General features: G+C 38.7%; 1 protein-coding gene across 1 annotated transcript in view; it reads left to right on the top strand.

Annotated features, from left to right (window-relative positions):
• The window catches only part of diaph3 (diaphanous-related formin 3), a gene marked incomplete at its 3' end in the record, with an annotated part of 107,344 nt that overhangs the window by 21,814 nt on the left and 80,477 nt on the right, over nucleotides 1–5,053 (top strand). The window lies entirely within an intron of this gene.

Genomic DNA, 5,053 nt, shown 5'->3' on the forward strand with positions numbered 1-5,053 from the left:
TGTAACGTTAGTGGATTGGGATCTATTGCAACTTAAGCAACGTCTGCTGCTGCCTTACCTTTGAGAGACAACTGACGTGTGATCACTGAAGCAGCTCCAGTTAGCAAGCGCTTTCGGAGTGAGAGTGAATTCCGCTTTGATTGACTCGTGACTCCCAGCAAATCAGATGGGTGGTGGGCGGAGACTGCTTTAGGCCACAGAGTGGTGAGTTCTGACAGGCTGCATCAGAGCCAAATAGCGCGTTTCAAAATTAAGTTATTTTATCGGCAAATCGTTTTGAAAATGACCGATAATCATAAAAATGCTTAATATCGGCGCCGGTAATCGGTCGACCCCTAACACATACCCGTACACTGTTTCTCTGTTCTGTGATAGCTATTATCTTTTATGTCTTCCCCATATGAGAACACACTCAGGGCATGTATGCATTTACTGCTATGTATGAATAAACTAATTAACCTAGTTGCAATTAGAGCCAAGTTTTTGTAAAGTTTCTGTCTGTTTGACTGAGAATTTTGTTAGGGGGCTGTGTTTGTGCTTGCACTTGGCTCGAAAACTCAGGCCCCTGCCAGTTCTTGAATCGGTGACATCTCTCATGCTGTTTGGCTTCATGTAGTGTGCAATGTCTGTGGCCAGCACATCTTTGTTTTTTATTTATTGGTAGGACTAGGATGGATAGATTATCTGCGTTTCAAAGATAATCTGTGAATCTGTAGGCTTGTCTCTCATATTGATTGTACTGATTGTGCAGCAAATAACAAATAATAAATTGAAGAAGAGTTGCACTGGTTACACCAAATAATCAGATTACATTATATATAAACATTATTGCTTAATAGTCTCCCACTCTTTGGTCTCTTTCTTAACCATTCATTGTTCTTTTACAAACTTAACCGTTTGTGGTCCATGATTTTTGGGTTAGAAGTTTGGTGCTTTGTTGGGTCACCACTTAAACGGTTAGTTCACCCAAAAATGAAAATTCTGTCATTAATTACTCACCCTCATGTCGTTTAAAACCCGTAAGACCTTCGTTCATCTTCGGAACACAAATTAAGATATTTTTGATGGAATCTGAGAGCTGTATGACTAGGGCTGTGCGATTTAATTGAAATCGAACCGCAATTGCAATTTGAGACGTTGTGATTTACTAATCGCAAAGCCTGCGATGTGGACGCGATATGACTATGTTCCAGAGCCAACGGAAATGCATGACTGCCAGCCTTGAGTGCCAGTCTTACTAACCAATTGAGTTAGTGCACCTCCGTTCTCCCCAATCAACACTGCTCTAGCCAACTGCGGAAACGTCCACCATTAAAAATTAATAAATAAATTGAAAGCCCGCGCGCGGGATGATGGCGTCTACAGGGTCAGATTGATAGTCAGGCAAATTAATACTAAAGAAAAACTTGTGTAATATGAGATTACTTCAACTTCGAAATGACAGACACCTAACAAAAAAGGTAATTTGCAAGAGCTGTGCCACAACGCATAAGAGCTCCCTTATCGGTTCTGCTTTTAGTACTGGAGAATAAAAAATAAATTCTTAGATGTTTTTATTAGCACCCTACATGAACGTTATCTTACACATTTTATCTCCCCAACAGATTCTGTGTCTCTAAATGCTTCTCATACTCTCTCCCCTCTGCCGCAAGTGGCGCGTATCCCGCGTCTCACGGACGAGCCGTTTACACTTGCCGCACACACGCAGCCGTAATGCTCGTTTATACTCACGCCCGTCTCCGCACTGCAAGTCTCTACGAGTGCATCTGGCAACATGGACGAGGCTTGACACGCGTGCGCAACCTGTATCAACTCGCGCCTGGCTCCGCGTTTAAAACAAATGTAAATTCAGTCTATCTGCTTGCTAATTTCATTTGAATGAAATGAAACATTCAGCACATTTCCCACTTGTTCTTAAAATCCCAAATACTTAAAAATGAATAAATCAGCTAGGGCTGGGCGATTTTGCAAAAAATTAAAATCTCGATTTTTCTAGAATGTTTGAACGATTCTCAATTTTTTTTTACGATTTTTAACTAGTCAACTTGAAAATGTAACTACAACATGATTCAAGTTTCTTTTGATTTATTAACCCTCCAGTTAAAGAAAATTCTAAAAAACGGCGGGCCCCACAACCACCAAAGTCTGTGGGCCCAGCTCGTCCTCCTCCTCCAGTGAGAGCTCTCCGGCCGCTGCCACAACGCCAGGGCCCAAACCCTCCATCTGCTGTAGGTGAACCAAAAACAACTGATAGCAGCTCTCAGTGATATGTGTCGGGTCCCCACTATAATAGCAGCAACATTCACAAATGTTTACAGAACAAGCGGGAACCCAGTGTGCCTGTAGTTTTCTCTATTTCTGTCAGTAGACTATCATTAACTATAAATGTTCTGTAAAAACATCAGCAGCTTTCAGCCTGTCACCATGATGCAAACATGAAGTATCAGACATACAGTAGAAGTTCTTTACAGGTTTTTTTATTCGATTGCGCTGCTTTTCCATTGTTTTTTCTGTGTAAACATGGATGTGCTTGACTGTTGCGCTCGCGTCTCTTGCAGTGTCTCATGCATGAAACACTTTTCTAAAAACACTGCGCTCAAGTTAAAAGAAGTTCACTCCCATCTTCTTGCATGTTTTACCTATTCCACTGCCCGTGTCGCATCTTTGCCAACACAAGAGCGCATTTCTGTGTGAATGGCGCTTAGCGTTTATTAATGGTCCTTCACAGAGCGCGTCACACGTGCGCCGACATGCGGTTGGATCATTCGTTTCTCTTTACTGTTATCACCGGCATATTGTCAAAGTGTCTAATTCTAACATTTGGTAATATTTCTATTCAAAATCGCGATTCCTTGATTTCTAAAAAATAAAATCGTGGCAAAACAATAAATTCGAATTAATCAATAAAATCGGGTAAATCGACCAGCCCTAAAATCAGTCTATGTAACCTATGTAATACTTTAATAATAGACTAAAGTAATACAGTTCTTTATTTACACAAAATAAACAAATCTTTCCTGTGAAATTCAGTAATTAAGTCAATTCTGTAAAAGTAGTAATACCATTATAATCTTCCCTGCTGAAAAAAACAATAGAACCCCTCCCAAAACAGAAAATTTAATGGATTTAAGGGTTATAATGGGAATTATATTGGTTTTAATATAATGGTGTCTACTGGCATTTGATAGATTCTATTGGTGGGATGTAATCTGGCACATGGTAACCAATAGAAAAACAGTCATTCCTATTGGAGTAATGCCCAAAACACACTATAAAATGGAATTTTGTAATGGTTTTAATGGAAACCATAAGAATTTCTGTGATGGTTTCTATTGTTTTTTTCAGCAGGGCAACGATACCCATACTGTGCTGCACACTATTGACAGCATTGAGCTGAAGCTTGACTTTGCAAAATTAAAATCGCAAATCAAATCGCAATATCTGTCAAAAAAAATTGTAATTATATATTTTCCCCAAATCGCACAGCCCTATGTCTGACCCTGCATAGACAGCAACGCAACTGAAATGTTCCCAAGTCCAGAAATGTATCAAGGAGATCTGTAAAATAATCCATGTGACATCAGTGGTTCATTTGCAATTATACGAAGCTACGAGAATACTTTTTGTGCACAAAAGAAAAAAAATTAAATGCAAAACCAGTTGAGAACCTTAATAAAACGTTTTCCACATTAATGTTTTTGAAAGAAAATCATAAATACAGTTAAAAACCGTAATATTGTCAAATATTATGACAATTTAAAATAAACGGTTTTATATTTGAATATATTTTTCTAAATGTAATTTGGAGAAGTTTAACTTTCTAAATTATAAATGTATTTTCTGTCACTTTTGATCCATGGGTCCCTGAATAAAAGTATTAATATCTTTCTTTTTTTGAATCACGTTTCACGTTTTTAAGTAGTTCATTTCTAATGAGATGTCTGCTGAATGAAAGTGCTTTTAATAGGTTTTAATTTATTCAGCCATTTGTGTGAGTTTGAGAGTGTGACAAAAAACCTCAGTGCCCATTTCCGTCTGCCAGTGTACCCAAAGTTATATACACTGAAAGGCAACATCTCCCTCAAATAGTGGTCAAAGATGCAGAACTTCTAGACTAGGCCTGTCACAAACTGCTTTTTGTCAAGTGATATATTGCCCCAAGAATAAACGGATAAACAATATTATTTTCATTTTAAGATATTAGATAATATTATAATATAATTGTCATTTTATGCCACTGACTATATATAAATAATATAACAGCATAATAATGTAAATAGACCCTTTCAAAGAACAAAGACATTTAATTCTTAATAATATTTAGTAGGGCTGTCACTAACGATTATTTTGGTAATCGAGTAATTGGATGTTTTTTTGTGGTAATAAAAATAGACCTAGGCGAACAATAGACTTTAAAATGACTTAAAATACATATATAATAGCAATGAGGCAATAGTAATTGCAGGGCTCGCAAAATCACTAGCCAGATGTCCCTGGCCTATTTTGTTTTCCAGTCGGGCTATCAAAATATATCACTGCCCTGCCCGACAGGCTATCTTAAATACAGGGTTCCCGCGGGTCCTTAAAGGGGTCATATGATGCGATTTCAAGTTTTCCTTTCTCTTTGGAGTGTTACAAGCTGATTGTGCATAGATAAGATCCCTGAAGTTGCAAAGACTAAAGTCTCAAAACCAAAGAGATATTCTTTATCAAAGTTAAGACTCTGCCACGCCCCCCTAAAACGGCTCATTCTAACACGCCCCCACATATCTACCCCACTATGTGGAAATATTTGCATAATCCCGCCGCAAATGTGCACGCAAAGAAAGAAGGCATGGTGTCAGTAACCGCAGTTAGTGTTGAAGCAACCATGTCAGGGAGACGCTGTGTGTTTCAGTGCGAAAGCAAAAGCACTTTATTTGGATCACTTACAACAGAACAGCAATGCATTTTATGGACGACCGTTTCGTGAACCTAGGAGAGGAGGTAATGCGGAATCAGCTACTGTCAGCGCGCGCGAGCAAGAGAGAGAGAGAGCGGTGTGTGTGTGTGC

Source organism: Sinocyclocheilus rhinocerous, unplaced genomic scaffold (genome assembly GCF_001515625.1).
Source record: "Sinocyclocheilus rhinocerous isolate Xijiao unplaced genomic scaffold, SAMN03320098_v1.1 scaffold1275, whole genome shotgun sequence".
Classification (NCBI taxonomy): domain Eukaryota; kingdom Metazoa; phylum Chordata; class Actinopteri; order Cypriniformes; family Cyprinidae; genus Sinocyclocheilus; species Sinocyclocheilus rhinocerous.